This window comes from Hoplias malabaricus, chromosome 2 (genome assembly GCF_029633855.1).
Source record: "Hoplias malabaricus isolate fHopMal1 chromosome 2, fHopMal1.hap1, whole genome shotgun sequence".
NCBI classification, from domain to species: Eukaryota; Metazoa; Chordata; class Actinopteri; order Characiformes; family Erythrinidae; genus Hoplias; species Hoplias malabaricus.
The window spans coordinates 15,040,895-15,061,527 of NC_089801.1; the positions used below are offsets into that span (position 1 = coordinate 15,040,895).

A 20,633-nucleotide genomic window follows, 5' to 3' on the forward strand; every position below is an offset into this window, starting at 1 on the left:
CTATGCCTGGTCAGACCACAAGAGGCCACAGACATTCACAAGACAATCACATTTCCATCAGCATGGTGGGCGGGGCTAGGAAGTCCTCAAGCCCTCCCCCACCACCTCTCTGCACCGCACCCTCTTCCTGCATCCTGTGGGATCAACAGGATCCTGCCAGATTGCTGCAAGGAACTTATACTTACCTGGCAGGGGCGACACCATGATCACAAAGGTGGTTCACCCAAGGCGAGGCTCAGCCATTGCACTCCGGCTGAGCTGACCCTTGCGAATTCCCCAAATGTGGGAATCTCGACTGCATAATTTCTGGTAGTGGGGGACTGCGTTCGCGCTCTCCCCTGACAAAATCTCGTTCCAAAGACAGACCTGAATCAGTACTATAGCGCAAGCTGCGGTGTTGCTCAAAGAAGGTTAACCAGGAGGGAATGCGATCAGGGAGAAAGCTCACATACTTATCAGGCTCCCAGGATCGGTGAGTCCCCAAGACTAACTTGGAGACACTCTCTGCAAGCATAGCTCCATGTGTGTCAGCTGTGGTTGAGGTTTGTTTGTTTTTGGGTTTTTTTAGTTGTGTGTTTTATTTTTCATTTGTTTTTCTTTTGTGTTTTTTTTATTTATGTCTTTTTACGGTTGCCTGGCACACCACTAGGCAGAGGGGGCCAACTTTTACCAGCAAGGAGAGGCATTTCGGAGACCTACCCCATTGCAGAACGCTTGCGGACATGCGGCAGGTACATGTGGGCCCTGTGAGAAGTCCACATTGTGCTTGCTACGGCAGCACATATACTAAAATTGGATCGATACAGAGAAGATTAGCATGGCCCCTGCGAAAGGATGACACGCAAATCCGTGAGGCGTTCCATATTTTGCACCATCACACCGGAAACGCAGCGTGTCTCTGCTTCAGAAGATCCTCAAGCAATAGTGTTAAAGGTGGCTGCCAGGAGAGCTAAACCTATGCCTGGTCAGACCACAAGAGGCCACAGACATTCACAAGACAATCATATCTTATTAAAACTTAAAACTTTAGTTTCACTCATTATGGTAAAGTATAAGTATTTAAAGAGCTCTAGCAAAGCAACAGCTATGCTAGGTTATCCAGCTAGCAAGGTAGATCTGGGCCGATTCTGGCTCAGGCTCGGCACTGTCGGCTGGCTGCCGTCTCGGCGTGAATGCGGCACCCTGTATCTGGCCCAAGTCCGGCTGCATGTTGGCACTCTCGGCTAGCTGAGGCTCGGCGTGAATGCGGAACGCTGCATCTGGCCCAGTTTGCGGCAGCACGTTGGCACTGTCGGCTGGCGAGGCGATTGCCATTGCAGTTAGCACACTGATCAGAGCATTTTATTAAATACTGCGTTTTAATCGTATGTGGCCCACATCTAAAAATAAAAGAAAATACTGGTAACTGTCTGGATAACGATGTAATAAACTTTAAGTAAAATAATCATTATTTTAACTTGTTAAATGCCATACAGTTATAGGTAAGCTCTGTTAATATTGTAATATTTTAGAATATTGATGTAATGACTGGGACACGAACGACAGAAATGATTATGATAAATAGGGTTAATAAGGAGACGGTGTCGTACGGAAGGGAGGAAATTGTTAAGTTTTTGGAGACGACAGCTTTAAAATGAATGAACTCTGAATGAGAAAACGGAAGGTGTTAGAAGCGAACCGCTGTAAAAACACAGAAGAAGAAGACGATGAAGATTCGCGCTCTATTATGTGACCGCGGCGCTCAAAGAAGATTTACCAGGAGGGAATGCGATCAGGGAGAAAGCTCACATACTTATCAGGCTCCCAGGATCGGTGAGTCCCCAAGACTAACTTGGAGACACTCTCTGCAAGCATAGCTCCATGTGTGTCAGCTGTGGTTGAGGTTTGTTTGTTTTTGGGTTTTTTTAGTTGTGTGTTTTATTTTTCATTTTTTTTTCTTTTGTGTTTTTTTTATTTATGTCTTTTTACGGTTGCCTGGCACACCACTAGGCAGAGGGGGCCAACTTTTACCAGCAAGGAGAGGCATTTCGGAGACCTACCCCATTGCAGAACGCTTGCGGACATGCGGCAGGTACATGTGGGCCCTGTGAGAAGTCCACGTTGTGCTTGCTACGGCAGCACATATACTAAAATTGGATCGATACAGAGAAGATTAGCATGGCCCCTGCGAAAGGATGACACGCAAATCCGTGAGGCGTTCCATATTTTGCACCATCACACCGGAAACGCAGCGTGTCTCTGCTTCAGAAGATCCTCAAGCAATAGTGTTAAAGGTGGCTGCCAGGAGAGCTAAACCTATGCCTGGTCAGACCACAAGAGGCCACAGACATTCACAAGACAATCACATTTCCATCAGCATGGTGGGCGGGGCTAGGAAGTCCTCAAGCCCTCCCCCACCACCTCTCTGCACCGCACCCTCTTCCTGCATCCTGTGGGATCAACAGGATCCTGCCAGATTGCTGCAAGGAACTTATACTTACCTGGCAGGGGCGACACCATGATCACAAAGGTGGTTCACCCAAGGCGAGGCTCAGCCATTGCACTCCGGCTGAGCTGACCCTTGCGAATTCCCCAAATGTGGGAATCTCGACTGCATAATTTCTGGTAGTGGGGGACTGCGTTCGCGCTCTCCCCTGACAAAATCTCGTTCCAAAGACAGACCTGAATCAGTACTATAGCGCAAGCTGCGGTGTTGCTCAAAGAAGGTTAACCAGGAGGGAATGCGATCAGGGAGAAAGCTCACATACTTATCAGGCTCCCAGGATCGGTGAGTCCCCAAGACTAACTTGGAGACACTCTCTGCAAGCATAGCTCCATGTGTGTCAGCTGTGGTTGAGGTTTGTTTGTTTTTGGGTTTTTTTAGTTGTGTGTTTTATTTTTCATTTGTTTTTCTTTTGTGTTTTTTTTATTTATGTCTTTTTACGGTTGCCTGGCACACCACTAGGCAGAGGGGGCCAACTTTTACCAGCAAGGAGAGGCATTTCGGAGACCTACCCCATTGCAGAACGCTTGCGGACATGCGGCAGGTACATGTGGGCCCTGTGAGAAGTCCACATTGTGCTTGCTACGGCAGCACATATACTAAAATTGGATCGATACAGAGAAGATTAGCATGGCCCCTGCGAAAGGATGACACGCAAATCCGTGAGGCGTTCCATATTTTGCACCATCACACCGGAAACGCAGCGTGTCTCTGCTTCAGAAGATCCTCAAGCAATAGTGTTAAAGGTGGCTGCCAGGAGAGCTAAACCTATGCCTGGTCAGACCACAAGAGGCCACAGACATTCACAAGACAATCATATCTTATTAAAACTTAAAACTTTAGTTTCACTCATTATGGTAAAGTATAAGTATTTAAAGAGCTCTAGCAAAGCAACAGCTATGCTAGGTTATCCAGCTAGCAAGGTAGATCTGGGCCGATTCTGGCTCAGGCTCGGCACTGTCGGCTGGCTGCCGTCTCGGCGTGAATGCGGCACCCTGTATCTGGCCCAAGTCCGGCTGCATGTTGGCACTCTCGGCTAGCTGAGGCTCGGCGTGAATGCGGAACGCTGCATCTGGCCCAGTTTGCGGCAGCACGTTGGCACTGTCGGCTGGCGAGGCGATTGCCATTGCAGTTAGCACACTGATCAGAGCATTTTATTAAATACTGCGTTTTAATCGTATGTGGCCCACATCTAAAAATAAAAGAAAATACTGGTAACTGTCTGGATAACGATGTAATAAACTTTAAGTAAAATAATCATTATTTTAACTTGTTAAATGCCATACAGTTATAGGTAAGCTCTGTTAATATTGTAATATTTTAGAATATTGATGTAATGACTGGGACACGAACGACAGAAATGATTATGATAAATAGGGTTAATAAGGAGACGGTGTCGTACGGAAGGGAGGAAATTGTTAAGTTTTTGGAGACGACAGCTTTAAAATGAATGAACTCTGAATGAGAAAACGGAAGGTGGTAGAAGCGAACCGCTGTAAAAACACAGAAGAAGAAGACGATGAAGATTCGCGCTCTATTATGTGACCGCGGCGCTCAAAGAAGATTTACCAGGAGGGAATGCGATCAGGGAGAAAGCTCACATACTTATCAGGCTCCCAGGATCGGTGAGTCCCCAAGACTAACTTGGAGACACTCTCTGCAAGCATAGCTCCATGTGTGTCAGCTGTGGTTGAGGTTTGTTTGTTTTTGGGTTTTTTTAGTTGTGTGTTTTATTTTTCATTTTTTTTTCTTTTGTGTTTTTGTTATTTATGTCTTTTTACGGTTGCCTGGCACACCACTAGGCAGAGGGGGCCAACTTTTACCAGCAAGGAGAGGCATTTCGGAGACCTACCCCATTGCAGAACGCTTGCGGACATGCGGCAGGTACATGTGGGCCCTGTGAGAAGTCCACATTGTGCTTGCTACGGCAGCACATATACTAAAATTGGATCGATACAGAGAAGATTAGCATGGCCCCTGCGAAAGGATGACACGCAAATCCGTGAGGCGTTCCATATTTTGCACCATCACACCGGAAACGCAGCGTGTCTCTGCTTCAGAAGATCCTCAAGCAATAGTGTTAAAGGTGGCTGCCAGGAGAGCTAAACCTATGCCTGGTCAGACCACAAGAGGCCACAGACATTCACAAGACAATCATATCTTATTAAAACTTAAAACTTTAGTTTCACTCATTATGGTAAAGTATAAGTATTTAAAGAGCTCTAGCAAAGCAACAGCTATGCTAGGTTATCCAGCTAGCAAGGTAGATCTGGGCCGATTCTGGCTCAGGCTCGGCACTGTCGGCTGGCTGCCGTCTCGGCGTGAATGCGGCACCCTGTATCTGGCCCAAGTCCGGCTGCATGTTGGCACTCTCGGCTAGCTGAGGCTCGGCGTGAATGCGGAACGCTGCATCTGGCCCAGTTTGCGGCAGCACGTTGGCACTGTCGGCTGGCGAGGCGATTGCCATTGCAGTTAGCACACTGATCAGAGCATTTTATTAAATACTGCGTTTTAATCGTATGTGGCCCACATCTAAAAATAAAAGAAAATACTGGTAACTGTCTGGATAACGATGTAATAAACTTTAAGTAAAATAATCATTATTTTAACTTGTTAAATGCCATACAGTTATAGGTAAGCTCTGTTAATATTGTAATATTTTAGAATATTGATGTAATGACTGGGACACGAACGACAGAAATGATTATGATAAATAGGGTTAATAAGGAGACGGTGTCGTACGGAAGGGAGGAAATTGTTAAGTTTTTGGAGACGACAGCTTTAAAATGAATGAACTCTGAATGAGAAAACGGAAGGTGGTAGAAGCGAACCGCTGTAAAAACACAGAAGAAGAAGACGATGAAGATTCGCGCTCTATTATGTGACCGCGGCGCTCAAAGAAGATTTACCAGGAGGGAATGCGATCAGGGAGAAAGCTCACATACTTATCAGGCTCCCAGGATCGGTGAGTCCCCAAGACTAACTTGGAGACACTCTCTGCAAGCATAGCTCCATGTGTGTCAGCTGTGGTTGAGGTTTGTTTGTTTTTGGGTTTTTTTAGTTGTGTGTTTTATTTTTCATTTTTTTTTCTTTTGTGTTTTTTTTATTTATGTCTTTTTACGGTTGCCTGGCACACCACTAGGCAGAGGGGGCCAACTTTTACCAGCAAGGAGAGGCATTTCGGAGACCTACCCCATTGCAGAACGCTTGCGGACATGCGGCAGGTACATGTGGGCCCTGTGAGAAGTCCACGTTGTGCTTGCTACGGCAGCACATATACTAAAATTGGATCGATACAGAGAAGATTAGCATGGCCCCTGCGAAAGGATGACACGCAAATCCGTGAGGCGTTCCATATTTTGCACCATCACACCGGAAACGCAGCGTGTCTCTGCTTCAGAAGATCCTCAAGCAATAGTGTTAAAGGTGGCTGCCAGGAGAGCTAAACCTATGCCTGGTCAGACCACAAGAGGCCACAGACATTCACAAGACAATCACATTTCCATCAGCATGGTGGGCGGGGCTAGGAAGTCCTCAAGCCCTCCCCCACCACCTCTCTGCACCGCACCCTCTTCCTGCATCCTGTGGGATCAACAGGATCCTGCCAGATTGCTGCAAGGAACTTATACTTACCTGGCAGGGGCGACACCATGATCACAAAGGTGGTTCACCCAAGGCGAGGCTCAGCCATTGCACTCCGGCTGAGCTGACCCTTGCGAATTCCCCAAATGTGGGAATCTCGACTGCATAATTTCTGGTAGTGGGGGACTGCGTTCGCGCTCTCCCCTGACAAAATCTCGTTCCAAAGACAGACCTGAATCAGTACTATAGCGCAAGCTGCGGTGTTGCTCAAAGAAGGTTAACCAGGAGGGAATGCGATCAGGGAGAAAGCTCACATACTTATCAGGCTCCCAGGATCGGTGAGTCCCCAAGACTAACTTGGAGACACTCTCTGCAAGCATAGCTCCATGTGTGTCAGCTGTGGTTGAGGTTTGTTTGTTTTTGGGTTTTTTTAGTTGTGTGTTTTATTTTTCATTTGTTTTTCTTTTGTGTTTTTTTTATTTATGTCTTTTTACGGTTGCCTGGCACACCACTAGGCAGAGGGGGCCAACTTTTACCAGCAAGGAGAGGCATTTCGGAGACCTACCCCATTGCAGAACGCTTGCGGACATGCGGCAGGTACATGTGGGCCCTGTGAGAAGTCCACATTGTGCTTGCTACGGCAGCACATATACTAAAATTGGATCGATACAGAGAAGATTAGCATGGCCCCTGCGAAAGGATGACACGCAAATCCGTGAGGCGTTCCATATTTTGCACCATCACACCGGAAACGCAGCGTGTCTCTGCTTCAGAAGATCCTCAAGCAATAGTGTTAAAGGTGGCTGCCAGGAGAGCTAAACCTATGCCTGGTCAGACCACAAGAGGCCACAGACATTCACAAGACAATCATATCTTATTAAAACTTAAAACTTTAGTTTCACTCATTATGGTAAAGTATAAGTATTTAAAGAGCTCTAGCAAAGCAACAGCTATGCTAGGTTATCCAGCTAGCAAGGTAGATCTGGGCCGATTCTGGCTCAGGCTCGGCACTGTCGGCTGGCTGCCGTCTCGGCGTGAATGCGGCACCCTGTATCTGGCCCAAGTCCGGCTGCATGTTGGCACTCTCGGCTAGCTGAGGCTCGGCGTGAATGCGGAACGCTGCATCTGGCCCAGTTTGCGGCAGCACGTTGGCACTGTCGGCTGGCGAGGCGATTGCCATTGCAGTTAGCACACTGATCAGAGCATTTTATTAAATACTGCGTTTTAATCGTATGTGGCCCACATCTAAAAATAAAAGAAAATACTGGTAACTGTCTGGATAACGATGTAATAAACTTTAAGTAAAATAATCATTATTTTAACTTGTTAAATGCCATACAGTTATAGGTAAGCTCTGTTAATATTGTAATATTTTAGAATATTGATGTAATGACTGGGACACGAACGACAGAAATGATTATGATAAATAGGGTTAATAAGGAGACGGTGTCGTACGGAAGGGAGGAAATTGTTAAGTTTTTGGAGACGACAGCTTTAAAATGAATGAACTCTGAATGAGAAAACGGAAGGTGTTAGAAGCGAACCGCTGTAAAAACACAGAAGAAGAAGACGATGAAGATTCGCGCTCTATTATGTGACCGCGGCGCTCAAAGAAGATTTACCAGGAGGGAATGCGATCAGGGAGAAAGCTCACATACTTATCAGGCTCCCAGGATCGGTGAGTCCCCAAGACTAACTTGGAGACACTCTCTGCAAGCATAGCTCCATGTGTGTCAGCTGTGGTTGAGGTTTGTTTGTTTTTGGGTTTTTTTAGTTGTGTGTTTTATTTTTCATTTTTTTTTCTTTTGTGTTTTTTTTATTTATGTCTTTTTACGGTTGCCTGGCACACCACTAGGCAGAGGGGGCCAACTTTTACCAGCAAGGAGAGGCATTTCGGAGACCTACCCCATTGCAGAACGCTTGCGGACATGCGGCAGGTACATGTGGGCCCTGTGAGAAGTCCACGTTGTGCTTGCTACGGCAGCACATATACTAAAATTGGATCGATACAGAGAAGATTAGCATGGCCCCTGCGAAAGGATGACACGCAAATCCGTGAGGCGTTCCATATTTTGCACCATCACACCGGAAACGCAGCGTGTCTCTGCTTCAGAAGATCCTCAAGCAATAGTGTTAAAGGTGGCTGCCAGGAGAGCTAAACCTATGCCTGGTCAGACCACAAGAGGCCACAGACATTCACAAGACAATCACATTTCCATCAGCATGGTGGGCGGGGCTAGGAAGTCCTCAAGCCCTCCCCCACCACCTCTCTGCACCGCACCCTCTTCCTGCATCCTGTGGGATCAACAGGATCCTGCCAGATTGCTGCAAGGAACTTATACTTACCTGGCAGGGGCGACACCATGATCACAAAGGTGGTTCACCCAAGGCGAGGCTCAGCCATTGCACTCCGGCTGAGCTGACCCTTGCGAATTCCCCAAATGTGGGAATCTCGACTGCATAATTTCTGGTAGTGGGGGACTGCGTTCGCGCTCTCCCCTGACAAAATCTCGTTCCAAAGACAGACCTGAATCAGTACTATAGCGCAAGCTGCGGTGTTGCTCAAAGAAGGTTAACCAGGAGGGAATGCGATCAGGGAGAAAGCTCACATACTTATCAGGCTCCCAGGATCGGTGAGTCCCCAAGACTAACTTGGAGACACTCTCTGCAAGCATAGCTCCATGTGTGTCAGCTGTGGTTGAGGTTTGTTTGTTTTTGGGTTTTTTTAGTTGTGTGTTTTATTTTTCATTTGTTTTTCTTTTGTGTTTTTTTTATTTATGTCTTTTTACGGTTGCCTGGCACACCACTAGGCAGAGGGGGCCAACTTTTACCAGCAAGGAGAGGCATTTCGGAGACCTACCCCATTGCAGAACGCTTGCGGACATGCGGCAGGTACATGTGGGCCCTGTGAGAAGTCCACATTGTGCTTGCTACGGCAGCACATATACTAAAATTGGATCGATACAGAGAAGATTAGCATGGCCCCTGCGAAAGGATGACACGCAAATCCGTGAGGCGTTCCATATTTTGCACCATCACACCGGAAACGCAGCGTGTCTCTGCTTCAGAAGATCCTCAAGCAATAGTGTTAAAGGTGGCTGCCAGGAGAGCTAAACCTATGCCTGGTCAGACCACAAGAGGCCACAGACATTCACAAGACAATCATATCTTATTAAAACTTAAAACTTTAGTTTCACTCATTATGGTAAAGTATAAGTATTTAAAGAGCTCTAGCAAAGCAACAGCTATGCTAGGTTATCCAGCTAGCAAGGTAGATCTGGGCCGATTCTGGCTCAGGCTCGGCACTGTCGGCTGGCTGCCGTCTTGGCGTGAATGCGGCACCCTGTATCTGGCCCAAGTCCGGCTGCATGTTGGCACTCTCGGCTAGCTGAGGCTCGGCGTGAATGCGGAACACTGCATCTGGCCCAGTTTGCGGCAGCATGTTGGCACTGTCGGCTGGCGAGGCGATTGCCATTGCAGTTAGCACACTGATCAGAGCATTTTATTAAATACTGCGTTTTAATCGTATGTGGCCCACATCTAAAAATAAAAGAAAATACTGGTAACTGTCTGGATAACGATGTAATAAACTTTAAGTAAAATAATCATTATTTTAACTTGTTAAATGCCATACAGTTATAGGTAAGCTCTGTTAATATTGTAATATTTTAGAATATTGATGTAATGACTGGGACACGAACGACAGAAATGATTATGATAAATAGGGTTAATAAGGAGACGGTGTCGTACGGAAGGGAGGAAATTGTTAAGTTTTTGGAGACGACAGCTTTAAAATGAATGAACTCTGAATGAGAAAACGGAAGGTGGTAGAAGCGAACCGCTGTAAAAACACAGAAGAAGAAGACGATGAAGATTCGCGCTCTATTATGTGACCGCGGCGCTCAAAGAAGATTTACCAGGAGGGAATGCGATCAGGGAGAAAGCTCACATACTTATCAGGCTCCCAGGATCGGTGAGTCCCCAAGACTAACTTGGAGACACTCTCTGCAAGCATAGCTCCATGTGTGTCAGCTGTGGTTGAGGTTTGTTTGTTTTTGGGTTTTTTTAGTTGTGTGTTTTATTTTTCATTTTTTTTTCTTTTGTGTTTTTTTTATTTATGTCTTTTTACGGTTGCCTGGCACACCACTAGGCAGAGGGGGCCAACTTTTACCAGCAAGGAGAGGCATTTCGGAGACCTACCCCATTGCAGAACGCTTGCGGACATGCGGCAGGTACATGTGGGCCCTGTGAGAAGTCCACGTTGTGCTTGCTACGGCAGCACATATACTAAAATTGGATCGATACAGAGAAGATTAGCATGGCCCCTGCGAAAGGATGACACGCAAATCCGTGAGGCGTTCCATATTTTGCACCATCACACCGGAAACGCAGCGTGTCTCTGCTTCAGAAGATCCTCAAGCAATAGTGTTAAAGGTGGCTGCCAGGAGAGCTAAACCTATGCCTGGTCAGACCACAAGAGGCCACAGACATTCACAAGACAATCACATTTCCATCAGCATGGTGGGCGGGGCTAGGAAGTCCTCAAGCCCTCCCCCACCACCTCTCTGCACCGCACCCTCTTCCTGCATCCTGTGGGATCAACAGGATCCTGCCAGATTGCTGCAAGGAACTTATACTTACCTGGCAGGGGCGACACCATGATCACAAAGGTGGTTCACCCAAGGCGAGGCTCAGCCATTGCACTCCGGCTGAGCTGACCCTTGCGAATTCCCCAAATGTGGGAATCTCGACTGCATAATTTCTGGTAGTGGGGGACTGCGTTCGCGCTCTCCCCTGACAAAATCTCGTTCCAAAGACAGACCTGAATCAGTACTATAGCGCAAGCTGCGGTGTTGCTCAAAGAAGGTTAACCAGGAGGGAATGCGATCAGGGAGAAAGCTCACATACTTATCAGGCTCCCAGGATCGGTGAGTCCCCAAGACTAACTTGGAGACACTCTCTGCAAGCATAGCTCCATGTGTGTCAGCTGTGGTTGAGGTTTGTTTGTTTTTGGGTTTTTTTAGTTGTGTGTTTTATTTTTCATTTGTTTTTCTTTTGTGTTTTTTTTATTTATGTCTTTTTACGGTTGCCTGGCACACCACTAGGCAGAGGGGGCCAACTTTTACCAGCAAGGAGAGGCATTTCGGAGACCTACCCCATTGCAGAACGCTTGCGGACATGCGGCAGGTACATGTGGGCCCTGTGAGAAGTCCACATTGTGCTTGCTACGGCAGCACATATACTAAAATTGGATCGATACAGAGAAGATTAGCATGGCCCCTGCGAAAGGATGACACGCAAATCCGTGAGGCGTTCCATATTTTGCACCATCACACCGGAAACGCAGCGTGTCTCTGCTTCAGAAGATCCTCAAGCAATAGTGTTAAAGGTGGCTGCCAGGAGAGCTAAACCTATGCCTGGTCAGACCACAAGAGGCCACAGACATTCACAAGACAATCATATCTTATTAAAACTTAAAACTTTAGTTTCACTCATTATGGTAAAGTATAAGTATTTAAAGAGCTCTAGCAAAGCAACAGCTATGCTAGGTTATCCAGCTAGCAAGGTAGATCTGGGCCGATTCTGGCTCAGGCTCGGCACTGTCGGCTGGCTGCCGTCTCGGCGTGAATGCGGCACCCTGTATCTGGCCCAAGTCCGGCTGCATGTTGGCACTCTCGGCTAGCTGAGGCTCGGCGTGAATGCGGAACGCTGCATCTGGCCCAGTTTGCGGCAGCACGTTGGCACTGTCGGCTGGCGAGGCGATTGCCATTGCAGTTAGCACACTGATCAGAGCATTTTATTAAATACTGCGTTTTAATCGTATGTGGCCCACATCTAAAAATAAAAGAAAATACTGGTAACTGTCTGGATAACGATGTAATAAACTTTAAGTAAAATAATCATTATTTTAACTTGTTAAATGCCATACAGTTATAGGTAAGCTCTGTTAATATTGTAATATTTTAGAATATTGATGTAATGACTGGGACACGAACGACAGAAATGATTATGATAAATAGGGTTAATAAGGAGACGGTGTCGTACGGAAGGGAGGAAATTGTTAAGTTTTTGGAGACGACAGCTTTAAAATGAATGAACTCTGAATGAGAAAACGGAAGGTGGTAGAAGCGAACCGCTGTAAAAACACAGAAGAAGAAGACGATGAAGATTCGCGCTCTATTATGTGACCGCGGCGCTCAAAGAAGATTTACCAGGAGGGAATGCGATCAGGGAGAAAGCTCACATACTTATCAGGCTCCCAGGATCGGTGAGTCCCCAAGACTAACTTGGAGACACTCTCTGCAAGCATAGCTCCATGTGTGTCAGCTGTGGTTGAGGTTTGTTTGTTTTTGGGTTTTTTTAGTTGTGTGTTTTATTTTTCATTTTTTTTTCTTTTGTGTTTTTTTTATTTATGTCTTTTTACGGTTGCCTGGCACACCACTAGGCAGAGGGGGCCAACTTTTACCAGCAAGGAGAGGCATTTCGGAGACCTACCCCATTGCAGAACGCTTGCGGACATGCGGCAGGTACATGTGGGCCCTGTGAGAAGTCCACGTTGTGCTTGCTACGGCAGCACATATACTAAAATTGGATCGATACAGAGAAGATTAGCATGGCCCCTGCGAAAGGATGACACGCAAATCCGTGAGGCGTTCCATATTTTGCACCATCACACCGGAAACGCAGCGTGTCTCTGCTTCAGAAGATCCTCAAGCAATAGTGTTAAAGGTGGCTGCCAGGAGAGCTAAACCTATGCCTGGTCAGACCACAAGAGGCCACAGACATTCACAAGACAATCACATTTCCATCAGCATGGTGGGCGGGGCTAGGAAGTCCTCAAGCCCTCCCCCACCACCTCTCTGCACCGCACCCTCTTCCTGCATCCTGTGGGATCAACAGGATCCTGCCAGATTGCTGCAAGGAACTTATACTTACCTGGCAGGGGCGACACCATGATCACAAATGTGGTTCACCCAAGGCGAGGCTTAGCCATTGCACTCCGGCTGAGCTGACCCTTGCGAATTCCCCAAATGTGGGAATCTCGACTGCATAATTTCTGGTAGTGGGGGACTGCGTTCGCGCTCTCCCCTGACAAAATCTCGTTCCAAAGACAGACCTGAATCAGTACTATAGCGCAAGCTGCGGTGTTGCTCAAAGAAGGTTAACCAGGAGGGAATGCGATCAGGGAGAAAGCTCACATACTTATCAGGCTCCCAGGATCGGTGAGTCCCCAAGACTAACTTGGAGACACTCTCTGCAAGCATAGCTCCATGTGTGTCAGCTGTGGTTGAGGTTTGTTTGTTTTTGGGTTTTTTTAGTTGTGTGTTTTATTTTTCATTTGTTTTTCTTTTGTGTTTTTTTTATTTATGTCTTTTTACGGTTGCCTGGCACACCACTAGGCAGAGGGGGCCAACTTTTACCAGCAAGGAGAGGCATTTCGGAGACCTACCCCATTGCAGAACGCTTGCGGACATGCGGCAGGTACATGTGGGCCCTGTGAGAAGTCCACATTGTGCTTGCTACGGCAGCACATATACTAAAATTGGATCGATACAGAGAAGATTAGCATGGCCCCTGCGAAAGGATGACACGCAAATCCGTGAGGCGTTCCATATTTTGCACCATCACACCGGAAACGCAGCGTGTCTCTGCTTCAGAAGATCCTCAAGCAATAGTGTTAAAGGTGGCTGCCAGGAGAGCTAAACCTATGCCTGGTCAGACCACAAGAGGCCACAGACATTCACAAGACAATCATATCTTATTAAAACTTAAAACTTTAGTTTCACTCATTATGGTAAAGTATAAGTATTTAAAGAGCTCTAGCAAAGCAACAGCTATGCTAGGTTATCCAGCTAGCAAGGTAGATCTGGGCCGATTCTGGCTCAGGCTCGGCACTGTCGGCTGGCTGCCGTCTCGGCGTGAATGCGGCACCCTGTATCTGGCCCAAGTCCGGCTGCATGTTGGCACTCTCGGCTAGCTGAGGCTCGGCGTGAATGCGGAACGCTGCATCTGGCCCAGTTTGCGGCAGCACGTTGGCACTGTCGGCTGGCGAGGCGATTGCCATTGCAGTTAGCACACTGATCAGAGCATTTTATTAAATACTGCGTTTTAATCGTATGTGGCCCACATCTAAAAATAAAAGAAAATACTGGTAACTGTCTGGATAACGATGTAATAAACTTTAAGTAAAATAATCATTATTTTAACTTGTTAAATGCCATACAGTTATAGGTAAGCTCTGTTAATATTGTAATATTTTAGAATATTGATGTAATGACTGGGACACGAACGACAGAAATGATTATGATAAATAGGGTTAATAAGGAGACGGTGTCGTACGGAAGGGAGGAAATTGTTAAGTTTTTGGAGACGACAGCTTTAAAATGAATGAACTCTGAATGAGAAAACGGAAGGTGGTAGAAGCGAACCGCTGTAAAAACACAGAAGAAGAAGACGATGAAGATTCGCGCTCTATTATGTGACCGCGGCGCTCAAAGAAGATTTACCAGGAGGGAATGCGATCAGGGAGAAAGCTCACATACTTATCAGGCTCCCAGGATCGGTGAGTCCCCAAGACTAACTTGGAGACACTCTCTGCAAGCATAGCTCCATGTGTGTCAGCTGTGGTTGAGGTTTGTTTGTTTTTGGGTTTTTTTAGTTGTGTGTTTTATTTTTCATTTTTTTTTCTTTTGTGTTTTTTTTATTTATGTCTTTTTACGGTTGCCTGGCACACCACTAGGCAGAGGGGGCCAACTTTTACCAGCAAGGAGAGGCATTTCGGAGACCTACCCCATTGCAGAACGCTTGCGGACATGCGGCAGGTACATGTGGGCCCTGTGAGAAGTCCACGTTGTGCTTGCTACGGCAGCACATATACTAAAATTGGATCGATACAGAGAAGATTAGCATGGCCCCTGCGAAAGGATGACACGCAAATCCGTGAGGCGTTCCATATTTTGCACCATCACACCGGAAACGCAGCGTGTCTCTGCTTCAGAAGATCCTCAAGCAATAGTGTTAAAGGTGGCTGCCAGGAGAGCTAAACCTATGCCTGGTCAGACCACAAGAGGCCACAGACATTCACAAGACAATCACATTTCCATCAGCATGGTGGGCGGGGCTAGGAAGTCCTCAAGCCCTCCCCCACCACCTCTCTGCACCGCACCCTCTTCCTGCATCCTGTGGGATCAACAGGATCCTGCCAGATTGCTGCAAGGAACTTATACTTACCTGGCAGGGGCGACACCATGATCACAAAGGTGGTTCACCCAAGGCGAGGCTCAGCCATTGCACTCCGGCTGAGCTGACCCTTGCGAATTCCCCAAATGTGGGAATCTCGACTGCATAATTTCTGGTAGTGGGGGACTGCGTTCGCGCTCTCCCCTGACAAAATCTCGTTCCAAAGACAGACCTGAATCAGTACTATAGCGCAAGCTGCGGTGTTGCTCAAAGAAGGTTAACCAGGAGGGAATGCGATCAGGGAGAAAGCTCACATACTTATCAGGCTCCCAGGATCGGTGAGTCCCCAAGACTAACTTGGAGACACTCTCTGCAAGCATAGCTCCATGTGTGTCAGCTGTGGTTGAGGTTTGTTTGTTTTTGGGGTTTTTTAGTTGTGTGTTTTATTTTTCATTTTTTTTTCTTTTGTGTTTTTTTTTATTTATGTCTTTTTACGGTTGCCTGGCACACCACTAGGCAGAGGGGGCCAACTTTTACCAGCAAGGAGAGGCATTTCGGAGACCTACCCCATTGCAGAACGCTTGCGGACATGCGGCAGGTACATGTGGGCCCTGTGAGAAATCCACATTGTGCTTGCTACGGCAGCACATATACTAAAATTGGATCGATACAGAGAAGATTAGCATGGCCCCTGCGAAAGGATGACACGCAAATCCGTGAGGCGTTCCATATTTTGCACCATCACACCGGAAACGCAGCGTGTCTCTGCTTCAGAAGATCCTCAAGCAATAGTGTTAAAGGTGGCTGCCAGGAGAGCTAAACCTATGCCTGGTCAGACCACAAGAGGCCACAGACATTCACAAGACAATCATATCTTATTAAAACTTAAAACTTTAGTTTCACTCATTATGGTAAAGTATAAGTATTTAAAGAGCTCTAGCAAAGCAACAGCTATGCTAGGTTATCCAGCTAGCAAGGTAGATCTGGGCCGATTCTGGCTCAGGCTCGGCACTGTCGGCTGGCTGCCGTCTCAAGATGAATGCGGCACCCTGTATCTGGCCCAAGTCCGGCTGCATGTTGGCACTCTCGGCTAGCTGAGGCTCGGCGTGAATGCGGAACGCTGCATCTGGCCCAGTTTGCGGCAGCACGTTGGCACTGTCGGCTGGCGAGGCGATTGCCATTGCAGTTAGCACACTGATCAGAGCATTTTATTAAATACTGCGTTTTAATCGTATGTGGCCCACATCTAAAAATAAAAGAAAATACTGGTAACTGTCTGGATAACGATGTAATAAACTTTAAGTAAAATAATCATTATTTTAACTTGTTAAATGCCATACAGTTATAGGTAAGCTCTGTTAATATTGTAATATTTTAGAATATTGATGTAATGACTGGGACACGAACGACAGAAATGATTATGATAAATAGGGTTAATAAGGAGACGGTGTCGTACGGAAGGGAGGAAATTGTTAAGTTTTTGGAGACGACAGCTTTAAAATGAATGAACTCTGAATGAGAAAACGGAAGGTGGTAGAAGCGAACCGCTGTAAAAACACAGAAGAAGAAGACGATGAAGATTCGCGCTCTATTATGTGACCGCGGCGCTCAAAGAAGATTTACCAGGAGGGAATGCGATCAGGGAGAAAGCTCACATACTTATCAGGCTCCCAGGATCGGTGAGTCCCCAAGACTAACTTGGAGACACTCTCTGCAAGCATAGCTCCATGTGTGTCAGCTGTGGTTGAGGTTTGTTTGTTTTTGGGTTTTTTTAGTTGTGTGTTTTATTTTTCATTTTTTTTTCTTTTGTGTTTTTTTTATTTATGTCTTTTTACGGTTGCCTGGCACACCACTAGGCAGAGGGGGCCAACTTTTACCAGCAAGGAGAGGCATTTCGGAGACCTACCCCATTGCAGAACGCTTGCGGACATGCGGCAGGTACATGTGGGCCCTGTGAGAAGTCCACGTTGTGCTTGCTACGGCAGCACATATACTAAAATTGGATCGATACAGAGAAGATTAGCATGGCCCCTGCGAAAGGATGACACGCAAATCCGTGAGGCGTTCCATATTTTGCACCATCACACCGGAAACGCAGCGTGTCTCTGCTTCAGAAGATCCTCAAGCAATAGTGTTAAAGGTGGCTGCCAGGAGAGCTAAACCTATGCCTGGTCAGACCACAAGAGGCCACAGACATTCACAAGACAATCACATTTCCATCAGCATGGTGGGCGGGGCTAGGAAGTCCTCAAGCCCTCCCCCACCACCTCTCTGCACCGCACCCTCTTCCTGCATCCTGTGGGATCAACAGGATCCTGCCAGATTGCTGCAAGGAACTTATACTTACCTGGCAGGGGCGACACCATGATCACAAAGGTGGTTCACCCAAGGCGAGGCTTAGCCATTGCACTCCGGCTGAGCTGACCCTTGCGAATTCCCCAAATGTGGGAATCTCGACTGCATAATTTCTGATAGTGGGGGACTGCGTTCGCGCTCTCCCCTGACAAAATCTCGTTCCAAAGACAGACCTGAATCAGTACTATAGCGCAAGCTGCGGTGTTGCTCAAAGAAGGTTAACCAGGAGGGAATGCGATCAGGGAGAAAGCTCACATACTTATCAGGCTCCCAGGATCGGTGAGTCCCCAAGACTAACTTGGAGACACTCTCTGCAAGCATAGCTCCATGTGTGTCAGCTGTGGTTGAGGTTTGTTTGTTTTTGGGTTTTTTTAGTTGTGTGTTTTATTTTTCATTTGTTTTTCTTTTGTGTTTTTTTTATTTATGTCTTTTTACGGTTGCCTGGCACACCACTAGGCAGAGGGGGCCAACTTTTACCAGCAAGGAGAGGCATTTCGGAGACCTACCCCATTGCAGAACGCTTGCGGACATGCGGCAGGTACATGTGGGCCCTGTGAGAAGTCCACATTGTGCTTGCTACGGCAGCACATATACTAAAATTGGATCGATACAGAGAAGATTAGCATGGCCCCTGCGAAAGGATGACACGCAAATCCGTGAGGCGTTCCATATTTTGCACCATCACACCGGAAACGCAGCGTGTCTCTGCTTCAGAAGATCCTCAAGCAATAGTGTTAAAGGTGGCTGCCAGGAGAGCTAAACCTATGCCTGGTCAGACCACAAGAGGCCACAGACATTCACAAGACAATCATATCTTATTAAAACTTAAAACTTTAGTTTCACTCATTATGGTAAAGTATAAGTATTTAAAGAGCTCTAGCAAAGCAACAGCTATGCTAGGTTATCCAGCTAGCAAGGTAGATCTGGGCCGATTCTGGCTCAGGCTCGGCACTGTCGGCTGGCTGCCGTCTCGGCGTGAATGCGGCACCCTGTATCTGGCCCAAGTCCGGCTGCATGTTGGCACTCTCGGCTAGCTGAGGCTCGGCGTGAATGCGGAACGCTGCATCTGGCCCAGTTTGCGGCAGCACGTTGGCACTGTCGGCTGGCGAGGCGATTGCCATTGCAGTTAGCACACTGATCAGAGCATTTTATTAAATACTGCGTTTTAATCGTATGTGGCCCACATCTAAAAATAAAAGAAAATACTGGTAACTGTCTGGATAATGATGTAATAAACTTTAAGTAAAATAATCATTATTTTAACTTGTTAAATGCCATACAGTTATAGGTAAGCTCTGTTAATATTGTAATATTTTAGAATATTGATGTAATGACTGGGACACGAACGACAGAAATGATTATGATAAATAGGGTTAATAAGGAGACGGTGTCGTACGGAAGGGAGGAAATTGTTAAGTTTTTGGAGACGACAGCTTTAAAATGAATGAACTCTGAATGAGAAAACGGAAGGTGGTAGAAGCGAACCGCTGTAAAAACACAGAAGAAGAAGACGATGAAGATTCGCGCTCTATTATGTGACCGCGGCGCTCAAAGAAGATTTACCAGGAGGGAATGCGATCAGGGAGAAAGCTCACATACTTATCAGGCTCCCAGGATCGGTGAGTCCCCAAGACTAACTTGGAGACACTCTCTGCAAGCATAGCTCCATGTGTGTCAGCTGTGGTTGAGGTTTGTTTGTTTTTGGGTTTTTTTAGTTGTGTGTTTTATTTTTCATTTTTTTTTCTTTTGTGTTTTTTTTATTTATGTCTTTTTACGGTTGCCTGGCACACCACTAGGCAGAGGGGGCCAACTTTTACCAGCAAGGAGAGGCATTTCGGAGACCTACCCCATTGCAGAACGCTTGCGGACATGCGGCAGGTACATGTGGGCCCTGTGAGAAGTCCACGTTGTGCTTGCTACGGCAGCACATATACTAAAATTGGATCGATACAGAGAAGATTAGCATGGCCCCTGCGAAAGGATGACACGCAAATCCGTGAGGCGTTCCATATTTTGCACCATCACACCGGAAACGCAGCGTGTCTCTGCTTCAGAAGATCCTCAAGCAATAGTGTTAAAGGTGGCTGCCAGGAGAGCTAAACCTATGCCTGGTCAGACCACAAGAGGCCACAGACATTCACAAGACAATCACATTTCCATCAGCATGGTGGGTGGGGCTAGGAAGTCCTCAAGCCCTCCCCCACCACCTCTCTGCACCGCACCCTCTTCCTGCATCCTGTGGGATCAACAGGATCCTGCCAGATTGCTGCAAGGAATTTATACTTACCTGGCAGGGGCGACACCATGATCACAAAGGTGGTTCACCCAAGGCGAGGCTCAGCCATTGCACTCCGGCTGAGCTGACCCTTGCGAATTCCCCAAATGTGGGAATCTCGACTGCATAATTTCTGGTAGTGGGGGACTGCGTTCGCGCTCTCCCCTGACAAAACCTCGTTCCAAAGACAGACCTGAATCAGTACTATAGCGCAAGCTGCGGTGTTGCTCAAAGAAGATTTACCAGGAGGGAATGCGATCAGGGAGAAAGCTCACATACTTATCAGGCTCCCAGGATCGGTGAGTCCCCAAGACTAACTTGGAGACACTCTCTGCAAGCATAGCTCCATGTGTGTCAGCTGTGGTTGAGGTTTGTTTGTTTTTGGGTTTTTTTAGTTGTGTGTTTTATTTTTCATTTTTTTTTCTTTTGTGTTTTTTTTATTTATGTCTTTTTACGGTTGCCTGGCACACCACTAGGCAGAGGGGGCCAACTTTTACCAGCAAGGAGAGGCATTTCGGAGACCTACCCCATTGCAGAACGCTTGCGGACATGCGGCAGGTACATGTGGGCCCTGTGAGAAGTCCACGTTGTGCTTGCTACGGCAGCACATATACTAAAATTGGATCGATACAGAGAAGATTAGCATGGCCCCTGCGAAAGGATGACACGCAAATCCGTGAGGCGTTCCGTATTTTGCACCATCACACCGGAAACGCAGCGTGTTTCTGCTTCAGAAGATCCTCAAGCAATAGTGTTAAA

At 46.9% G+C, this 20,633-nt stretch overlaps 27 non-coding genes across 27 annotated transcripts; all 27 read left to right on the forward strand.

The window, feature by feature from the left end:
- The first annotated feature begins 177 nt into the window (after positions 1 to 177).
- LOC136687859 (U1 spliceosomal RNA) lies at positions 178 to 341 on the forward strand. Its single transcript, XR_010800579.1, has one exon. It is a non-coding gene; the product is annotated as a U1 spliceosomal RNA (small nuclear RNA).
- Positions 342 to 762: 421 nt separating this feature from the next.
- Positions 763 to 869, forward strand: LOC136688868 (U6 spliceosomal RNA). Its single transcript, XR_010801554.1, has one exon. It is a non-coding gene; the product is annotated as a U6 spliceosomal RNA (small nuclear RNA).
- Positions 870 to 2,102: 1,233 nt separating this feature from the next.
- Positions 2,103 to 2,209, forward strand: LOC136688869 (U6 spliceosomal RNA). The gene has a single exon (XR_010801555.1). It is a non-coding gene; the product is annotated as a U6 spliceosomal RNA (small nuclear RNA).
- A 263-nt stretch (positions 2,210 to 2,472) lies between these two features.
- Positions 2,473 to 2,636, forward strand: LOC136687860 (U1 spliceosomal RNA). Its single transcript, XR_010800581.1, has one exon. It is a non-coding gene; the product is annotated as a U1 spliceosomal RNA (small nuclear RNA).
- A 421-nt stretch (positions 2,637 to 3,057) lies between these two features.
- LOC136688870 (U6 spliceosomal RNA) lies at positions 3,058 to 3,164 on the forward strand. The gene has a single exon (XR_010801556.1). It is a non-coding gene; the product is annotated as a U6 spliceosomal RNA (small nuclear RNA).
- Positions 3,165 to 4,397: 1,233 nt separating this feature from the next.
- Positions 4,398 to 4,504, forward strand: LOC136688871 (U6 spliceosomal RNA). The gene has a single exon (XR_010801557.1). It is a non-coding gene; the product is annotated as a U6 spliceosomal RNA (small nuclear RNA).
- A 1,233-nt stretch (positions 4,505 to 5,737) lies between these two features.
- Positions 5,738 to 5,844, forward strand: LOC136688872 (U6 spliceosomal RNA). Its single transcript, XR_010801558.1, has one exon. It is a non-coding gene; the product is annotated as a U6 spliceosomal RNA (small nuclear RNA).
- A 263-nt stretch (positions 5,845 to 6,107) lies between these two features.
- Positions 6,108 to 6,271, forward strand: LOC136687861 (U1 spliceosomal RNA). Its single transcript, XR_010800582.1, has one exon. It is a non-coding gene; the product is annotated as a U1 spliceosomal RNA (small nuclear RNA).
- Positions 6,272 to 6,692: 421 nt separating this feature from the next.
- On the forward strand, positions 6,693 to 6,799 carry LOC136688874 (U6 spliceosomal RNA). Its single transcript, XR_010801559.1, has one exon. It is a non-coding gene; the product is annotated as a U6 spliceosomal RNA (small nuclear RNA).
- A 1,233-nt stretch (positions 6,800 to 8,032) lies between these two features.
- LOC136688875 (U6 spliceosomal RNA) lies at positions 8,033 to 8,139 on the forward strand. The gene has a single exon (XR_010801560.1). It is a non-coding gene; the product is annotated as a U6 spliceosomal RNA (small nuclear RNA).
- Positions 8,140 to 8,402: 263 nt separating this feature from the next.
- On the forward strand, positions 8,403 to 8,566 carry LOC136687862 (U1 spliceosomal RNA). Its single transcript, XR_010800583.1, has one exon. It is a non-coding gene; the product is annotated as a U1 spliceosomal RNA (small nuclear RNA).
- A 421-nt stretch (positions 8,567 to 8,987) lies between these two features.
- Positions 8,988 to 9,094, forward strand: LOC136688876 (U6 spliceosomal RNA). Its single transcript, XR_010801561.1, has one exon. It is a non-coding gene; the product is annotated as a U6 spliceosomal RNA (small nuclear RNA).
- Positions 9,095 to 10,327: 1,233 nt separating this feature from the next.
- LOC136688877 (U6 spliceosomal RNA) lies at positions 10,328 to 10,434 on the forward strand. The gene has a single exon (XR_010801562.1). It is a non-coding gene; the product is annotated as a U6 spliceosomal RNA (small nuclear RNA).
- A 263-nt stretch (positions 10,435 to 10,697) lies between these two features.
- Positions 10,698 to 10,861, forward strand: LOC136687863 (U1 spliceosomal RNA). The gene has a single exon (XR_010800584.1). It is a non-coding gene; the product is annotated as a U1 spliceosomal RNA (small nuclear RNA).
- A 421-nt stretch (positions 10,862 to 11,282) lies between these two features.
- Positions 11,283 to 11,389, forward strand: LOC136688878 (U6 spliceosomal RNA). The gene has a single exon (XR_010801563.1). It is a non-coding gene; the product is annotated as a U6 spliceosomal RNA (small nuclear RNA).
- Positions 11,390 to 12,622: 1,233 nt separating this feature from the next.
- LOC136688879 (U6 spliceosomal RNA) lies at positions 12,623 to 12,729 on the forward strand. The gene has a single exon (XR_010801564.1). It is a non-coding gene; the product is annotated as a U6 spliceosomal RNA (small nuclear RNA).
- Positions 12,730 to 12,992: 263 nt separating this feature from the next.
- On the forward strand, positions 12,993 to 13,156 carry LOC136687967 (U1 spliceosomal RNA). Its single transcript, XR_010800682.1, has one exon. It is a non-coding gene; the product is annotated as a U1 spliceosomal RNA (small nuclear RNA).
- A 421-nt stretch (positions 13,157 to 13,577) lies between these two features.
- On the forward strand, positions 13,578 to 13,684 carry LOC136688880 (U6 spliceosomal RNA). The gene has a single exon (XR_010801565.1). It is a non-coding gene; the product is annotated as a U6 spliceosomal RNA (small nuclear RNA).
- Positions 13,685 to 14,917: 1,233 nt separating this feature from the next.
- On the forward strand, positions 14,918 to 15,024 carry LOC136688881 (U6 spliceosomal RNA). The gene has a single exon (XR_010801566.1). It is a non-coding gene; the product is annotated as a U6 spliceosomal RNA (small nuclear RNA).
- A 263-nt stretch (positions 15,025 to 15,287) lies between these two features.
- Positions 15,288 to 15,451, forward strand: LOC136687864 (U1 spliceosomal RNA). The gene has a single exon (XR_010800585.1). It is a non-coding gene; the product is annotated as a U1 spliceosomal RNA (small nuclear RNA).
- A 422-nt stretch (positions 15,452 to 15,873) lies between these two features.
- LOC136688882 (U6 spliceosomal RNA) lies at positions 15,874 to 15,980 on the forward strand. Its single transcript, XR_010801567.1, has one exon. It is a non-coding gene; the product is annotated as a U6 spliceosomal RNA (small nuclear RNA).
- Positions 15,981 to 17,213: 1,233 nt separating this feature from the next.
- On the forward strand, positions 17,214 to 17,320 carry LOC136688883 (U6 spliceosomal RNA). Its single transcript, XR_010801568.1, has one exon. It is a non-coding gene; the product is annotated as a U6 spliceosomal RNA (small nuclear RNA).
- A 263-nt stretch (positions 17,321 to 17,583) lies between these two features.
- Positions 17,584 to 17,747, forward strand: LOC136687944 (U1 spliceosomal RNA). The gene has a single exon (XR_010800660.1). It is a non-coding gene; the product is annotated as a U1 spliceosomal RNA (small nuclear RNA).
- Positions 17,748 to 18,168: 421 nt separating this feature from the next.
- On the forward strand, positions 18,169 to 18,275 carry LOC136688885 (U6 spliceosomal RNA). The gene has a single exon (XR_010801569.1). It is a non-coding gene; the product is annotated as a U6 spliceosomal RNA (small nuclear RNA).
- Positions 18,276 to 19,508: 1,233 nt separating this feature from the next.
- On the forward strand, positions 19,509 to 19,615 carry LOC136688886 (U6 spliceosomal RNA). Its single transcript, XR_010801570.1, has one exon. It is a non-coding gene; the product is annotated as a U6 spliceosomal RNA (small nuclear RNA).
- Positions 19,616 to 19,878: 263 nt separating this feature from the next.
- On the forward strand, positions 19,879 to 20,042 carry LOC136687865 (U1 spliceosomal RNA). Its single transcript, XR_010800586.1, has one exon. It is a non-coding gene; the product is annotated as a U1 spliceosomal RNA (small nuclear RNA).
- Positions 20,043 to 20,463: 421 nt separating this feature from the next.
- On the forward strand, positions 20,464 to 20,570 carry LOC136689018 (U6 spliceosomal RNA). Its single transcript, XR_010801697.1, has one exon. It is a non-coding gene; the product is annotated as a U6 spliceosomal RNA (small nuclear RNA).
- Positions 20,571 to 20,633: the final 63 nt, after the last annotated feature.